Here is an 18,922-nt window from a genome sequence, read left to right as displayed (position 1 = left end):
TCCCGTGTGGACCGCACAGGTGGAAGCCGGAGTGCGTTTTAGAGGCACCTGCCTGGTGCCCGACTCCTCTCTGTCGCCAATGTCACGTAAAGACAAACGACGTACATGACGTGCAGCTTTTGCGTTACCGCTCGGTGCCAAAAGAGGACAATAATCGGAGCTGCAATGTGTCATTGCACGCCGTTTACTCTGTGTATTGCATAAGGACGCGCGCACACACACACACGCACACGCGGGCACGTACAGGCGCACAGACGCTAATCTGAATGCAGTGAAGACGGCTTTGTTATTGTGAATCTCTTCCGACTTTTCCAGAGTCGGCGTCACTGGAAAAGCCTCTTTTTTTTTTTTTTTGTCAATTTCTAGCGCAAATTCTTTTCAGCGGTTCCACATACATGCTGCATACCGTGCATTCCTATTGGTCCTCTAGTGCGTGTGTGTGCATGGCTTCGGTTGTGCCATTAAAGCGAAGACTGCAGCGTCACCGCGGACTTAAACGGATGCTACCGACAGCCTCGCTCGCCCTGAGGACATCGACAGAGGGAAGGGTGCGTGTGCGTGTGCGTGTGCGCGCGCCTTGAAAGATGGTGACAATATGAGTGAGAGTGTGATGGAGCACGAGAGGCTGAGGGATGAGAGGTGAAGGCGAGGAGAATATATGAATGGGAAATGAGAGGTGACACACACGCGCGCGCACTGCAATGACAAACGGCAAGCAGCGTGCGTTTGCATGTGTGGGCCTCGTAAATGATCGTTACAACGTCCGTACTTCTGCTGGAGATGTTTTGGAATGATAGCGGCGTTAGTGCTGACTCAACTCTCGCGTGTGTGTGTGTGTGTGTGTGTGTGTGTGAAGCTTCTCTCAGAAGTTTTGCTCTTTATGTCTTCATCCCCTTGTGTCTAAAAGTGGGTTTCCCGCATGATGCAACACAATGAAAGGAAGCTGATTATTGTGAGGAGAGCGGGTTTAAGTGAGCTCTGGTTTCCACCGCTTGTAGCGGTCCACTCGCCTGACTTTGGTGCGGGCAGCGTGGGTTCGGTTCCCACTCAGTGACGGTGCCAATGTGAGCGCCAACGGTGCCCTGCGACCGGTTCGGGGCGTAGTCCGCCTTTCGCCCGAAGTCGCCTGGGATAGGCTCCGGCGCCTCGCGACACTAACCAGGATAAGCGGTGTTGAAAATGGATGGATGGATGTTTTCAGTCACATCATCATCACGACTTGCTGTGAAGTTTTGAGCAGAGGCCCCATTCGGCAGGGTTTTCCATCAGTGTGTGTGTGTGTGTGTGTGTGTGTGTAATGATCAGTAAAGGGCACCTGAAATTGGCATTTGCTGGCCACGCTTCCCTTGTTTAACCTTTTTGTCGCGTGAAGGAGACGAGCTAAATCATTGCCTAACACCCTCCATCATCATTCTTCTTTTTTTCCTCTCGCCCCCTTGATTGCTTTCAATCAAACATTTTTGTTAAATAATTGTTTTTTTAACTACATTGCCGTCTTCCCCGCAGTTTGTGCATTTACGAGGACTGCGCCATACGCCTCAGAGTGCCCTCCTAATTGCCCCGGAGGCTCGTGGTTATTTACGGTGGGGGTTTTCAGAGACGGGATGCGGGGAGAGTGTCGGTCCCTCATTAAATAGAAAAAGTGCGGACACAAACGGAGCTGCAGGGAGCCACCGGAACAGAGCATTGAGGCATAGCATTGTTATTAAAACGCCACTGTCACTAATGAATGTGGGCAGCGCACTTAGGGCACATCACATGGCATACATAGTGGATGGAAGGATGCTGGCATTTGGTAAAGGAAAGGAAGTAGTAATAGGAGATGGAAATGAAAATTGAAGGAAATAGGGAACCGTTTCTGCTTTGGAGTCAGCCAGCCCTCCCTCAAACGTCTCCAGTTGGTTCAAAATGCCGCCGCTTACGTCTTAACTGAAACACGTGTAACTCCTTTTCTGGCCTCCTTCCACCACCCGCATGTGCACTTGAGAGTTCATTTTAAGATTCTGCTGTTTGATCGGAAATGCTTTCATCCTGCCTTCGAAACATACATACTATAATGTATGCAAAATGTCCACATATATACCCCAAAAGAACAATTCACATACATTGATTTTTCCCCGGTATGCAATTGTACATACTGTACACACTGCACATCTAACCCCATTGCCCCATCCCCCACCAATTGGATTCACCGATGGAATCCAAGAGGTCAACTGGGGGGCGCTAGTGAGTTCAATTTGCTGGGCATCACCCCAAGAGTTCGGTTTAATGCTTGGTTGTCGACTCACCGTATCGATTTTGGAGAACCGCATACTGTAGCTATACTGGACTTACGACATTTAGAGGTTCAATAGAGGAAAATAAAATCACAAAGTGGTTGAGGTCAGGGCTCTCCAATTGTTCCACGGCAAACTCTTCCGAGCATGCCTTCATGGCACAAAATGGCTGTTCCCACAAAGTTGGAATTGTATGTATATAATTGGAAAAAGTTAAAGAAGGACAATTGAATGGCAACCATGAGACGTCGTCCAACTCTTAATCGACCGAACTTACGAGTGACCCGACTTCGGAGTTATTTGCCAGATTTAGTTTTTTTGTTTTTTGTCTTGAGTTGTGAGCAAACATTTGAGTTCCAACCACCAGATGGCGGCCACAACATGCAGCAGTTTGGCAGATGGTGAAGAATTCTTCAAAACGGAGGCGCCAAGCTGTTTATTGCCACGCCCCAGCTGAGGTTTACTCTAAAATTCAACATACAACAAAGAGACCACATAACTTTATTAGCTTATCGCAGACACACAATGAAAAACAGCACAGAAACCAGCATCAATGTTGATAAGCGACAGATAACTGAGCACAAACAGTGCGGAAGTACATGTAGACAGGCAATACAACAATACTCACAGGCATATATTATTTGTCCTCTGTGTAAAATGACTAATATTACTGCAGATTACCCAGCAGTTGTGACCATCTTGTTCATGTAATAAGTAAGCATGTTTTACGCTGCCCCCCGGTGGCCAAGTCATGCACACCATATGGATCAGCACAATGTCAGTGTCAAATTACACTAGTAAATCAACATTTAACATATCGTACTTTAGGTAACGTTTTTCGCTGGTGGATTGCTGTGAGATTTTTTGCAATGTAAAGTATGAGTTTTGGCTCCATAAAGGTTGTTAAACACTCAACTAATTGACCAAGAGGTGTGTCTCAACCTAGCATGAAGCAGAAGCTTTCGGTGCAGGTGCTTAATTGGCCGAGCAAGGCAGCCGTCGCTCTGGTGTGTTTGTCTGAGGACGGAGGGAGGGAAGGAAGGGAAGAGGAGAAGCTCCTCTGTATGCCGCTTCCGGCGTGCTGCTTGTTCGATTGGGGCGCTCCGTGCCGGACGGGAGGGAGGCAAAATGAAGCGAGCCTCTGTAATTCTGCCGCCTTCCAGGTAGTCCTCATTTTGTGCAGACAAAGTCAGGTCCCCGTGATAGTTTGGTGTTTTTTTTTTTTCTCTCTTTTGCTTATCCGTCCTTGCAAAGCACGCTGGGAATTACACCGACGCCGCTTTGGAACGGTCCCGCTAATAGACGGGGAAAAACGGGCATCCAGCGGTGTTTGGGGCCATCTCGGCTTAATGAAGAGTTTCTGATCAAATGTGTCTCATTAGGGCTTAATGAACAAGAGGATGCTCCGCGAGAGAGAACGAGCTTCGTTCCGACGGAGTGAGGCAACCGTTCAGCTGGGAGCCTAATTGAAGTCGAACTTCTCTTTGAAGACTCGGCTGGAGGCCTCGCCGAGCACGGTGCCGTGTACGATGCGGAACATTGGAAGTACTGTCGTGGGCGGTCCTTGCTTTGACGGCCACACACATCGCGTGTTTTATCAACAACAAAAGTTGTTGTTGATCAAATACTTTTAAAGGTCAATTGCTTTACATTTAACTCAATGCAATGATTTCACCTCATATTTTCTTGTTCCCCACAGTTGTATTTTGTTAGTCAAAAACAAAAAGTGCCAATTGTCCTTCTCCAAGTCTTCAACTTACATAATATTCAAGAACATATTCATTAAAGTCATATTTTCTCTGGAGTGTACAGTACTGGACAATAATGCGTTTTGATATGAAAAGTTTTTCCATCCTGCATCACACAGGCAGTCGTCGGACTGCAGTTGACATACTTAATTTATTGACGTAATTTTTACTATTGGGTCGTTTACAGCTCAGTATAACGTTCATTTTTTGTGGATGTGTAGTTTATATTTATACTTTCCAACTCACGGCCCAGAGGGATCTCTTTGGCAACTGTTACAAATGGTTTTTACAGCTCTTTTCTTTTGGGGGAGTTCTTTGATGTTCTAGTTTTTCTTTTGACACTTTTTACACATTTAAAATGTATTGTTACACATTTTATGTTGAGCTGTTTTTTTGGTTTAGTTTTACACTTCACTATATATAATATTGATTCGATTTGACGGTTGTTTTGATGGTTTGAAAAAAAATAACGTTGTTGGTCAAACCCCAAAAGAACGTGTTGACCGTGCGATTTCATAAAAGCGAGCCCGATGATCGTGCGGCGTGTATGGCGAGCTTGAGCAGAAGCAGGTGGGGAGCGTCTTCCCCCGTCTTCAAATCGGGGCACAATAGCCGCACCTCCCAAAAAAGGAAAGGTTTGCGCCCGCCTCGCTACTCGCCGCCTGCGTCTTCAGACACCTGCTAAAGTTATGTAACACACGAGGTAACATGAGGAGATCACAAGACGGGGGAGACGGAAAATCAAGCAGGGAGCGCAACAAACAGTCGAAGACAATCCATGTCGAGGATCGGCCCTTCCTGTGCTTACATCATACAAAAACATGCCCCACTGCAATCTTAAAAAAAAAAGCACCTTTAGAAAAACACGACCGGGTCGATTTCTCGTTGTACCCTTGACACGAGACATTTCCATCCTTTTTGTCCCGGGAAAAGGTCCAAATGGTGTACTTTGGAGACCAGAAAGTACGTCCTCTGGGCTACAGTAACGTTAAGGGACCTTGAGGGACGGTAATGAACTCCTACAGCGAGCCCTACGCCGCCGCAGCCCCCCCCCCCCGAATTGTTCGGGGATGTGCCCAACATTGCGCTTCCTTTTGAAGCAGATTAGCGCCATCCCATATTCAGCGGTGCTGTTGCTAGGCTGCATGCATCCAGTACACGCGTGTGCGCGTCCTTCGCTCGACTGCCTCCGTGCGACGGACGCAAAGTAAGCTCGCCGCCTGCGAATTAGCTTCCATGGCAACCGGCAGCCAGTGAAGGGAAGCGAATGAAGGGCCGCTCTCCTGTGTGATCTGAAAGTGGGCGCGGGCCAGATGCCAGCTTCTGGTATGACGGGCTTCAACAATGGGGCACGTGCTAGTCGGGGTCGCAAACGGTTGTCCCCGGGTCTGTGGACGTCAGATGAGGTCAGAGGGCAGAATTGCGCTTGGTCGACTGAGACATTTAGTAGGTAACAGCAGAAAAACTACAGTACTAATGTCGACTGCGTTAGTTCTCAAACTTTTTACGACATGTTCAACCTAAAAAAAAATACTTAGCTCTTCAGGTACCAGCATCGTAACCAACCTTAAAAATACAGTAGCATAGTCGGCCCAAGTGTTCAACAAAAACGAGACGGAGGTTTTATTTCTAAAAAGTGTATAGAATATTTTATTGTAAGCCAATGTACACATCCACAGTTTAAGAAATAGAGATATATATATCGACTGTTACTGCAGCTTACTGAGGAGTGACCATCTCCATGTATGGTATTTCTGTAGCTCTGTATTATACTGCCCCCAGGTGGCTAAGGTGAGCACACCAGCAGGAGCAGCACAACGCCCATTGAATGGAAGCAAAAAATGTGGCTTTTGTTTCTTAACATTCTATTCAATCACTTTGATTACTGTGTTTTTTTTTTTTTTTCAAAGTTCAATATTATAGAAAGCTATATTGGTTATTAAAAAGGCCTTACAAATGTTTTTGGGAGGTGGAAGGATGGAATGGATTAATGGCTTTTCCACTTCTTTCAATGGGCAAAGATGAGTTGCGATAAGAGTGTTTTGAGTTTCGAATTCAAACTTGTATCCAAAGGCACCGATTGATTGGCAGAAAAGTTGAATTTGAGATCTGAAGTCAAGGAAAATGGTGGTAACCAAATGTACACACAATTGTGTTGAGAAGAGAAAGATACGTCTGTCCGTAATAAGTGTAGAAAACTTTTCGGTCATTTTGGTCCAAATTTTCTGCCAAATGGAAAAAAACAAATCCGTATGGCAAGAAAGATGACATTGTGCGTTTGCTGTTCGGGGGCCACCACGCACCGCCTTACTTGATGTCAAAGGGGCCAGACCACTAAAATCATACCATACTTCATTTCATCATAAATAACAGTTTTTTTTCCCCTTTTGTTTTGAAAAAAATTCAATGATTTTACAAAACAACCTTCCATTTCTGGAAAACGTTTTGCTGCCGTTTGCAGAATAACTGATCACAGTTACAAAACTTGGAACTGAAAAATATAAGATTGCACTGTAGAATTCAATCAACTCATGAAGAGGATTTTCTACATAATAATTGTCAAAAGTATCCTGGGGCCCCCAACACCACAATGTCTTATGTATTTTTCCATTTCCAAATTCACCGGCCTGACACCCGTGACGTAGCCACACTTGATTTGCGTGAGGTGGCCACAAAAAAAGTCACGTGCGTTATACTCTTTCTCCCTTTCGGTTTATTTTTGTGTTGTTGGTTGACCTATATTTGCACACGCACACACACTTGAACGTGTGCGCACACAGTGCAAAGCGAGCCGCACTTCACACGCTGAGCTCTGCTGAATTAACCAAAAGCCTCCACAGCGCAGGGAGGCCAAAACACAAACGAGACGTCAGAGGCGGGCGCCGTCCACGTCGGCTGGCGATCTGGAGCGCCAAGTTGCGCCCGCTGAAGTCTGCTCTCGTGCCCGGAAAGCAAGGCAAACGTTTTGCTTCAATTCAATGGACATCGTGCCGCTCCATATGATGTGTGCGCCTTAGCCACCCGAGGGCAGTATAATACAGACATAGAAACACACAAAGAAGTGTTTTCACAAATAACCGGAGTAATATTTGTCATTTTTCATAAAGGATAATGCACAAGTGTCAAAGGACCAGATCTTGCCTGCCACATCATTTTATGCGGCCCACCGACGCATATGTAATGAAACTAGCATCGATGTTGTGGTAGTTAGAACCCTTTAATTAATGGCTATTTGAACGCAAATGGTCGCAACACATGTAGTCAGACAGTATAACAACACTCAAATGCATATATTCTTTATCCTCAGTGAAGAGCGACTAATATTACTGCAGCTTACCGAGTCGCTTAGTTGTGAAACTCTTCTTCTTCTGACTGTATTATACCGCCCCCAGGTGGTGAAGGCCTTCACACCAGACGAAGCTCAAAGCGCCGCTGTAGTCTGCGTAATATGATGAAAGACTCCATCGCGACACGCGTGTTCACAGTTTTCAATCGCTCCGTTGTTTGATCCTGCCATGCGCATTTCAGGTCAAGTTCCGCCAATCCTCGCTAAATGCACAATCTTGAATTTCCAAGCGGACACACACTTCGCCCACGTATGTTCGCTATTCCGTCATGACTAAAGTGCACACACACACATACACACACTCGGAGGGAACTCATGCATAATCATCAGGTCTCACCTCCAGCCAGGAGCTACGCAGCAACGCATACCAAAAGGATGCACAGACGGGTTACGATGGGAGAGGTGGATGAGACGAGAGCGAAATGGAGGACAAGATGGATGGACGGATAGAGGAGGAGGTGGAGGAGGGCCACTGACGAGGCTTTGTAAGATCTGTAATGAGATCTCTGCGTGGCAAACATCATGTTGCGCACCTGGATAATTGCTGGCTTACAAAGTAAAAGCTCAGCTGCGTTCCGTAAAAGTGCGATTTCTTTTTTTTCAATGTTAAAAAATGTTGTCGGTTTGTTGCCAAATTATCCCAACAAAACGGATACCACTGCCCTACTTTTACAAACTAATTTCTAATATTTGTTCCATGAAATTGTATTAATTTATTCCCAACAGTCTATTGTCTTCACTTTGTATTGTTTTTCTTGGCTGCACTGCTACCAGTACGTGTATGTGGACTTGAGATATTTTTGTCCAATCAGCTTTCAGCTCGTATGTGTTGCCATGTCGGCGTAATCTGCCCGGGGCCGTCACCGTCGCTCGTGCCGGCCCATGCGACCAACGTGAACCATGTTCGCGACGGTACTGTTTCGTTAACCGATCGCATTCCAAATGCGTCCTCACGGCATGATGCTGCCACCACCGTGCTTCACTGTCGGGACTGGATTGTGCCTGGTGTTCTCCACTCATACCGCTTAGAATTAAGGCCAAAAAGTTCTACCTTGGTCTCATCAGACCAGAGAATCTTATTTCTCTTGGAGTCCTTCAGGTGTTTTTGAGCAAACTCCATGCGGGCTTTCATGCGTCTCGCACTGAGGAGAGGCTTCCTTCCGTCGGGCCGCTCTGCCATAAAGCCCCGACTGGCGGAGGGCTGCGGCGATGGTTGACTTTCTAGAACTTTCGCCCATCTCCCGACTGCATCTCTGGAGCTCAGCCGGAGTGATCTTTGGGTTCTTCTTGACCTCTCTCACCAAGGCTCTTCTCCCCCGATGGCTCAGTTTGCTCTAGGGAGGGTTCTGGTCATCCCAGACGTCTTCCATTTAAGGATTATGGAGGCCACTGTGCTCTTAGGAACCTTAAGTGCAGCAGAAATGTTTTTGTAACCATGGCCAGATCTGTGCCTTGCCACAATTCTGTCTCCGAGCTCTTCAGGCAGTTCCTTTGACCTCATGATTCTCATTTGCTCTGACATGCACTGTGAGCTGTAAGGTCTTCTATAGACAGGGGCGTGGCCTTCCTAATCAAGTCCGATCAGTATAATCACACACAGCTGAACTCCAGTGAAGGTGGAGAACCATCTCAAGGATGAGCAGAAGAAATGGACAAATATATGAGTGTCACAGCAAAGGGTCGGAATACTTATGGCTGTGTGATATTTCAGTTTTTCTTTTTTAATTACATTGTAGATTGAGGAAAAAAATGAACTTAAATGATTTTAACAAATGGCTGTAATATAACAGAGTGAAGAATTTAAGGGGTCTGAATACTTTCCGTACCCACTGTGTGTGTGTGTGTGTGTGTGTGTGTCTATATATATATATATATATATATAGACACACACACACATTTGAGCCACTCAGTCGGAAAGTGCTAACACATCGCTGTTGACCCAGCGAGGCCGCTGTTAGCATGTTAGCTTGTGTAAGAGCATGAGTCAGCAGCTTTGTCGAGCGGAGCCGCGGCACAATTTTAAACTTGGGAGCAGTCAACAAACCCTGGGCTATCTCTGTGGCCGTGTTTATTTATGCGCTTTGACACTCACCATCCCGCACACGCGTGTGAGCATACACATGTAGCCCAATGGCGCAAGTGCATGAGATGTACGGATATTTAGGAGGAAGATATTCTTCTGTATGCTGCAATATGAGGTACACCTGCACAATATAATAACATCCAACAAAACAGCAAATAGATTCAAATCCCGGCCTCCCCTGGGTGGAGTTTGTATGTTCTCCCCGTGCCCGCGTGGCTTTTCTCCGGGCGCTCCGGTTTGCTCCCACATCCCAGAAACATGCGTGCTAGGTTGATTGGATACTCTAAATTGCCCGTAGGTATGAATGTGAGCGCGGATGATTGTTTGTTTCTATGTGCCCTGCGATCGGCTGGCGACCGGTTCGGGGTGTGCCCCGCCTCCCGCCCGGAGGTAGCGACCCGCGTGAGGAGAAGCGATTAAGAAAAAGGACGGGGGGGGGGAATTCCACTTTGCGCTTACTAATTACGAATGTAAAAGTGTGTTTGCATTATAAATATATAGAACCCGTGATACTGATTTCTGTTCGTTTGTTTTGCAATGAGACTGCGGCACGCTGCCTGATCTTACATCATGACGACATGAAATTCGAGAGCTTCTTTTATCTGGGGTCTTTTTTACGTTAATCTCTCCACCGTGCAAATCGAATAAACAAGCGCGTTCATTTAGAATACTGCGACTCTGTGCTTTCCTCCGTTTGCTAATTATGGAAAGACGTTCATCTCATCTCGTCACACGGCCGAAATAAGACACTTGCGCTTCTTTCTTTCACTTCCCTCTTCCTGTGGACATCTTCCTCCTCCTTTTTATCCCTCACTTCCTGCTCTCCCCCCCGCGTCATCATCCCTCCATCCTCCACCACTCCGTCAACATCCAGCCCGTGCCGCCTCTCGCCTGGCTCCTCTCCTCCGTTTTGCTCTTCGCCCATCCCCGTCCTCATCCCACATCTGTTCGTCTTCCCCTTTTTCCGCATCCGACCCCCACCGCCCGCTCCTGCCCCCCCACCCTCTTTTTTTTGCACTTCATTAGCCACTCTGTTCTTTTTTTTTTTTCTCGCTTTTCCTCTCTCTCCGCCCCCCTGGCTCGCATGGAGGATGACACATGATGGCAAATTCGCATCTCATTCAAATGCTCACATCCTCGTCACCCGCGCGCTCGCGCGCGCGCACACACACACACACTTTCTTCCGCTGTTCATATATTCAACATGCATGATGTCATCATCAAGGTTAACAGCTGAGGCGCTAATGGTGCGAGGGGCTTGTGGGTAATGTAGGAAATATTTTGGGTGCAGGATGGGGAGTTTACTGTTCGGGTATTCTAATCCATCCATTTTCCGTAGCGCTTAGAACGAAACTCACAAGCGTATATTCTTTATCCTCTGTGAAAAATGACTAACACTCACGTTGCTTACTGAGTCAATTGTGAAACTCTTCTTCGTGTGTCTCGACATCTTTATTATACTGCCCCCAGGTGGCCAAGGCACTTACACCAGCGGGAGCAGCACAATGTTAATTGTAATAGGTTAATTGATGACTCTAAATTGCCCGTAGGTGTGAATGTGAGTGCCAATGCAACTCAAAAATGTACAAAAATGTCACCCCTTTTGCACATTTGACACGAACAATTGGAGTGTAGACAACAAGAAAACGCGAAGGTAATCACGTGAGGAGAATTTCGCTTGCCTCCAGCTTCTCCTTGGTCCCTCGTTTGGGTTCATTAACGTGAGGAGCCGCCGTTGCGGCGTGGATAATTCGGTCACATGCCGGGCGGCCGCATCTCCGCGTGCTTGCGTCTGTCTGTCTGTCTGTCTGCGTGCGTGCGTGCGTGCGTGCTTGTGTGTGGCGTGAAAAGGCATGACAGGAAAATAGTCGTCCTTGGTCAGCCGTGATGGCGAGATGCCTCTCTTGCACCCTTTCTCCCTCTATTTTCATCATCTACACACACGCACGCACGCACATTCTGTCTGTCTGTCCTCGGGTGTCTGCAGCCAGCTGTGTCTTCGGGCCATTAGCGCGCCCCCCCCCCCCCCTTTTCTCCTTCCATCCATTTTCCCCATCACCGATTTTCCGGCAGACTCCCCTCCCCCCTCCCATCCTCCCATCCCTCCTGCGACCACCGGGCCGTCATTGTCCCAGCAAAACGGTGTCGGGTTCGCCGTCGTGTCACGCCACTGCGCCAAACGCCGACAAGCCAATGTTTTGGACGGCAACACGCCGTTAATCCCAAAACGGCAGGAAGGCCGCAGTCAGCGACCTCGGCCTCTCCTCTGTCTTCGCGCAGCCGTCGTCCTCCTGCACCGTAAGCCTTTTGCGGCTTCCTGGCATTATGCAAAAGCAATTTGCGCTGCAAGACGCTCACCTTGCGTACAGTCACTCCTCATCATTTAAGCCTGATTGGTTCCTCTTGCCGGCGGCGAAAGCGAGACGCGTTTTGCCCTCACAAGCATTGAAACGGGACGTATCAGAAAGTGGACCGTTTGTTTTGAGGTGGCAAAAGTACTGGCACTCTTAAGTGGAAGTAAAAAAAATACAAGTACTGATTCAACTCGTTTTCCTTAAGTAAAAGAAGTACAGATTCTGAGAAATTTTGAAAAGTGCAAATACATTTGGGCCTTCCTTCTTATTCACTTGTATTGCAGTCAGAATAAGCAGAAGAAAATAAGGAAGAGAAGCAGCAGTAAAACAGGCCAAAATCCAGACGTCGAGGGTGAGGAGCGCGATCGACGAGTTGCGGACGAGGCGTCATCGGACCAAACGGGAAATAAATCTCAAGTGGAGATTCAAACCTTTCGAGCAAGCCGCTCTCATTTCTGCGGAAGCGGCGGTGTCACGATTACGGTTTTCGAAGGCGAGGAAGGAAAGGCAAAAAAACGGAGACGACCCAAGTGCAGGGAAGCAGGGAGGCAAGGCAGGAGTGCAGGAGTCTCAAAACGTTAGATTTAATCTCCGAAAAAGGCAAACAACGAACACGGATAAAGCAAACTAAACAAAGTCCCACAACTGATAACCAAAGTAACAAAGAAACACTTGAATAAACCTCAAACGGGAAACAAAACATGACTGGTAACGACGACGTGGCAATGACAATCAACTGACAAGAAGCAAACGAAACCAGGGAACTAAATACAAACAGATTGACGAGACATCGAGGAACACGAACGGCTGGAGGGAGCCGATTGGTCGACACGAGGCAGAAGGTTGACGACGACGGGTGGACACGGTGACTAAATGAGCACACGAGACGTGAACCACATGGAACAAAACTAAACACAACCTAAACCAAAACACAGACCAGGACATGCGCACTTCGTTGAAGCTCTCAAAGTCTGCAAAAGTCCAGGATGCCAGCCACCAAGTGGGCAGCTACTTGAATATTCACTACCTGAAATCTGATTGGGCGGCCCTTTATTGTCTTTTGCTTTCAATTGATGAAAGATGTCAAACCTAAAGCAGGTTACAGACCTCTTTTGACCTATTATGCATAAAACGGTAGAAGAAAAAAAAAGTATTTTGACGGCATGGGATGTTACGAAGTATTTGTACTTCCCACCACGGTTGTTGTCATTACCTCACCTTTCTAAATGTTTAACGTGTCAATCGCGAGCGTCACTGAAAGAAGTGGGCGGGCCTACCTTTTGATTGACAGGCCGGGAGCAGGAGAATGAGGGCGGAGGCTGACAAAATATGCATGAAAGAAAAAAAAAAGAGCACATTACATCATTCCCATTGCATCACCTTATTCCTCTTTGCCACGCCCCCTCCTTAAAGCCCCCACCCCCATCCACCCTTTCAGCCACTCTATTGATTAAGCATTCAACGTAAGCCTGTAATTCTGCTGTACACTGTTGCACTTGAATATGCAAATGAGGAGTCCATGGAAGGGGGGGGGGGCAGTTCTGGTGTTGCTGTTGCCATGGAAACCTTTTGTCAAACATACACACATAGTGAGGACGTGTTCACACTGTGCCTCTCTTTCTCACACACACACACGAGCATCTCTTGGGTGCGTGCGTACATGCGTGTGCGTAAACTGACTGAGGCACAAAGCTGAAATGACCTCACAGTGCCCTTGGGTGTGTGTGTGTGTGTGTGTGTGTGTGTGGAGGGGGAGAAAATACTCGACGTGTCCACTGCCTTTAAAGACTCGCGCATCACACACACGCGCGCACACACTTTCGCCTCTCCCTCATTCCTCCCCTCCGTCCATGTTTATGCGGCCGTCTAATCACACTGACAGGAGAACGGCTCTCTGCCACCATGCGCACACGCAAACGCACACGAGAATACAAGCACATGCACAATTCATACGCTCGGCGTGTTTTCGTCCCTCTTTGGCGCTCACGCACGCACACACGCATCCTGTGGGTCGTCAACACTAACATCGGCACTCTCTCGCCGGATGTTACTTAGGGGACATTTTTAGGTCAAGGGGATGTCACGCCGTGTGTGCGTGTGTGCGTGTGTGTGTGTGTGTGTAGTGGGTTCTTCGTCACTCCAACTTGCAAGATTTCGTTTGTTTCAAAATCATTCTGACCTTCAGCATGTTTAGGAGCAAGACAGCAAGGCCAGTTCACACCAAAGATGCGATTTGAAATACATCGTGTTTGAAGATCATTGCTGCCAAAGACTGAGAAGTATGCAGCATTCAGTGGTGGCGACATAGCGTTAAACATGTCTGTTTTCCTTCTGTTTTGGGTTTTGTGGCTCGAATGAGTGAGTCGCCCCTCACCCACTACAAATAAATAAAAGAACTTGAGCGCCTTCATTCGCGTTATCGTCAGGCGCAATTTCAACTTGCCATTCGCTAGCTAGGTATGCCTGCACCTCAAAAGTCTTCCTTTTGCTTCCGGAGAAAGATGTGTGTGTGTGGTGGGGGGGCGGGGGGATTCTGACGTGACGGCTCGCGTGTGGAATGGGGCTGCGCGCTGGCGTGGCCGTTTTAAAGCGCCCCGTCTCGTAGAAACGCACCGTGGAGACAGAAGAAGATATATTCCATCTTCCAGAGGCTCGAAAACAAATATATTTTCACGGACAGGCATAAAGGCTTTTTTATACTCGCTGACGTCACTGCGGCTATCCCGCGTGCGGTTTGCCTTGATACTCGAGCGCGCAGTTTTGAAAACGTGCTGCAGTTCTCCTCCAAGTCGGGGTGTCGCTACGGCTGCTATCGGCCAGGGCGCCGTTTCCTCTGCGTTTCGGGGCCATTTCCGGTAGCCGTGTTTCCTTTCCTTTCCGGAACAAGGAACAAAGCAACAGCAATGGCGACCGTGGAACAGAGTCTGCGAGAACAAGTGGACCGAGATGAGCAGATGATCACGTGAGGTGATGCTGCAAAATGGATCGGGAAGACGGCGGCGTAGGTGCGATGTGGAACCGAGAGAAACGCTGAGTACGTCATCGCAGCTCGTGACTAAAACGGACCAATCGCGTGAGATGATCTCCACGGCGCAGCAACAATTTCTGCCGAGTGCGCGTCAAGCGACGCAGAGGTCGCATCTATTTTGCCAGGTCCTAGTACTCGTATTTGATTGACAGGTGACAGTTGAGCGGGGCGTGGTTTCGGCGCATTTAGCTGTAGCGTTCGAGGGCCCAAACGATGGCTTAATTTGTCACCGTTTTTAAGCCTCATTTCGTGTGTTTTTGCAATCATTGGAATTTGTCATGGTTGTTGACAACACGCTTCTCTGTGCTGAGTCAAATTTACCAGACGTTTATTTTCCCTTGTGCCAGAAGATTTTCAAGGGAACTGTTTCAAGCAAAAGAAACAGTTCAAGGTCAAGTTGTACGAGCGCAGGGTTATAGTTCATAAGCCAGGGGGTGCCAACCCCGCCATTAACGACGGCACTTGATGTGCGATTCTCTTTTTTGGTAGGCCTTTGTGTGTGAACTTGCCCACCCGTGTTGGTGCGTAACAGCGATAGTCAAATGAGCTTGTCGTCAGTATGCGTGGCAGGCAGATGGCAGCGCAGTGATTGGGCGGATTTCACCCGGGACGTGAGGGGAAATCAGAAGGCCGCCTCCGGGCCCAGGAGCTTATCGCCTCCGCACACGCACGCACACGCACACGCACACTTCGGCGACTCTGTCAACACGCGGTCGGTCGTACACGACAAAGTTTGCCGGAGCGCAGACGCGTTAAATCACATTGAGTCGCATGCGCTCTGTTGCTCACTACTTGTTGCAAATACAATCTCAAAATATGGAAAATGAAAACAATCAGTCAATGAAGGTCAAGTTATGCCAAGGAATTGCACATCCCAACTTTCTGTTAACGGTGATGCGGCGAGTAGTTCCGGATTTTGAGGTGGCCTGCGGCCCCGCGTCCCGCTAGGATAGATCCGCCCCTGCGCTGAGCTGCACCAGAATCCCATCTCCGCATTGAGAGCAAGACATTGCGCAATCCGGAAGGCGGCATTTACGTGACGGGCACTTGTGTGATATGTTTCACGAATATGACATCGACACAAAACATCTTTCTTTTTTTTTTTTTTTTTTTTTGAATAGAAATGTTGTTACATGCAAATCAGTCGCCATTTGGCGAAATTCGCCGTTTTGAACTCAAAATAGGTCATCTCCGTGAATCGTATAGAACCGAAGAGTTTTTCCTGGGGGAGGTCGCCGTCACTGTCGCAGACGTCGTAGACTGTTTCGTACTCCTCGAACGCTGGCAGCTCGATCCATTCCACACATCCGCCATCCACACACAGATGTAATTGTGTGTATTACTCCGCGGCGCACGGAAATGCGAGCGCATGGGCCTATTTTGTGCGCGAGACTATACGACTTCGACTTCCACATTGCGCCAATCCAATTTAAGTGACAGTTAAGGCTAGTTCACCAATCAAACGAGACAATAAAGTCACATGACCTCACACGACGTCCTTTGGGCTTCCCGGGCATCGGTATTAACACCAGATAAGCCAACCCGTCTGATTGTGGCGGCCATGTTGGGAAGGTCGTCGTGACCATGAAGGCAACGGCGAGCTACTGTTGTTGTTTTTTTTTTTTATTGTAATCAGAAGCTACTATTTTTTTTGTAAAAAAACTTCAGAAGTTACTATTTACTTAATGTTTTCACTGTGTACTTTTTACTCTTACTCAAGTAATTTTTTGGAGGACTCCTTTTGACTTGAGTCCCATTATTGTCAAGCAGCAGTACTCCTACTTGAGTATAATGTTTGGCGACTCTGCCCGCCTCTGGAGCGGACATCCTCTATTGCTCCTCTTACGTTGAAGCGACATTCAGATCGGCCATCGTATCTGTCGCAGCGGTCTTTTGTATTTTCGCGTTGAGGTGCTGCGGGTCGCGGCCCCCCGGTTGCGGTCTCGGCGGAAACGCGAAGCGCACGTAACATTGCCGACAAGAGTTGATCCGCTAGTAAATCAACGCGCCTACATTGATCTAATTAGTTTACGGATGTTAAAGTTAAATGTATTAAGCGACGGAGCGATGTTAGGGATTTTGTCACAACACAGAATGAACTAACTTCCGATTCAGAAATGGCCAATAAAAATATTTTCCTGGAGGATGCATTTGGGATTAGCCTAACTAACAGTGAAAAATGAAGTTTATCCGAATGAGTGCCTCGAGAAGAGGATGCTATTCATGTGGCACAGCTTGAAGGTGGCATCAGGTGCACGTGGAGATGGGCCTGCCTCGAGTTGGAGGCCAGAACAAAAAGGCAAAGGAATGAGGCACATTTTATTTGAATCTTACATTTGTACATCGACATGTACTTTTTTTTTTTTTTTTTTTCCTTATTGTACTCTTCAGTCTTCCACATTGCTTAATTTATGTTCAAATAAAAAGAAATCTCTCTCCCTACAATGTATTTGTTGTTGTTGTCACCTTTTTCTTGCCTTTGGTGTTTCCATGTCTGAATGTCGAAGTTGTTGTTTCAGTGGTCGTCGTGTGGGCTGTCGCAGCCACGGCGGCAAAAAAAAGTGTTGCAAGCCGCACTTTTCCTGATCAAAGGTTTCCACAGCCCAATTTTTCCAGCAGAACATTGCAGTTAAACGGCGTTATCATTGGTACCACTTTCCTTTCATAGCGATACTCGTACAACGAGCACTCAGCAGAACTTTTGATGTACCAAACTTCAGTTAACGCAATGACCGATAGTGGGTTGGACGTCAGCCATCTTTGAGACAGACAGAAGAGGTGACAATTCTTTTATTAATCCCGATAAAATTGAAATCCACAGCAGCGCTCGGATCGGCTCGTGTGAGGTTTTGCCGCTATCTCGTGGCTGCGGGCGCATCACGTCGGCGCGAGGACGCCAAGGTGACCTCGACCCGTTTCTGTTCCAGAAGTTGAGCCGCTCTGGAAAGACCCCGGAAATTCCCCGTCGGTTCTCGGGCCGCGCTGCGACCTCGACTCCCGTCGGCGTACTCCGCCTCCCTCGGAGCTCCTCTGCGGCCGCGTTTCTTCCCGAGGGGAGGCGTGTCGGGAGCAGGACGGACGGACAGACGCGTCGATAAGCTCTGCCGACTCCGCAGTATTCTTGCTGCATATCCAATCTCTCGCTCTCTCGTTTCCACTTCAGGACTGATGCAGCTGTATACTTGAAATGTCACTTCAGCACGGCAAGCTGTAGACGCTTATCCCGAGCAGCTGACAGCTCCCCACGCCCCCTTCCTTCCCTCTCGCAGTCCAGACAGAATGATTGGCTGAGGCTTCTGGACTCGTTCAGAACAGGTTCAAATAAAATATCGTCGCTTTCAGACAGACACTGACGAAGCAAAGGACTCTCTCACCACTGAAGAGTTTCATGCGTCTCACATTTGCCGCAACAAACGTTACGCTAAATCCTCAAAATGAAGACAAATAGTCACGGTATTGTTCGCTTGAAGAAATAAACGCCTCTACCTCAGGAAATCCAAATAGGTAGGAGTCTGGAGTCTGTCTCAGCTAACCTTGAGCCAGAGGTGGGGTCCACACCTATGGACAATTTGCAGTCCTCAACAAGCGACAAGGCTGAAACCAACTGCAAGGTTGGCCGACCGGTTAGAGCGTCAGCCTCACGGTTCTGAGGACCGGGGTTCAATCCCCGGCCCCGCCTGTGTGGAGTTTGCATGTTCTCCCCGTGCCTGCGTGGCTTTTCTCCGGGCGCTCCGCTTTCCTCCCACATCCCAAAAACAGGCATTCATTGGAGACTCTAAATTACCCGTAGGCATGACTGTGAGTGCGAATGGTTGTTTGTTTGTTTGTGCCCTGCGATTGGCTGGCAACCAGTTCAGGGTGTACCCCGCCTCCTGCCCGATGACAGCTGGGATAGGCTGACCCGCGTGAGGAGAAGCGCCACAGAAAATGGATGGATGGATGGATGGATTCATTCTTTATCATTTCCTTGATGAACCGTACAACGGTCAAAAGTGCAGACTTTCCCAGTTCAATGTCTTTTATACGTTTGAAAGAGGCCTTAGACAAACATGGCGGACTTGCTTACTACTTTTGAAAGTAGCTCGAC

The 18,922-nt window shown here is 47.9% G+C and overlaps 1 protein-coding gene across 2 annotated transcripts in view; it reads left to right on the top strand.

Moving 5' to 3' along the window:
- Positions 1-18,922, top strand: part of LOC133466260 (retinoic acid-induced protein 1) — a 66,217-nt gene that overhangs the window by 2,691 nt on the left and 44,604 nt on the right. The window lies entirely within an intron of this gene.

The sequence above is a fragment of the Phyllopteryx taeniolatus genome, chromosome 16 (genome assembly GCF_024500385.1).
Source record: "Phyllopteryx taeniolatus isolate TA_2022b chromosome 16, UOR_Ptae_1.2, whole genome shotgun sequence".
In the NCBI taxonomy this organism is placed as follows: domain Eukaryota; kingdom Metazoa; phylum Chordata; class Actinopteri; order Syngnathiformes; family Syngnathidae; genus Phyllopteryx; species Phyllopteryx taeniolatus.
Note: the sequence above shows the minus strand (reverse complement) of the source record. Positions and strands in the feature narration are given on the sequence as shown.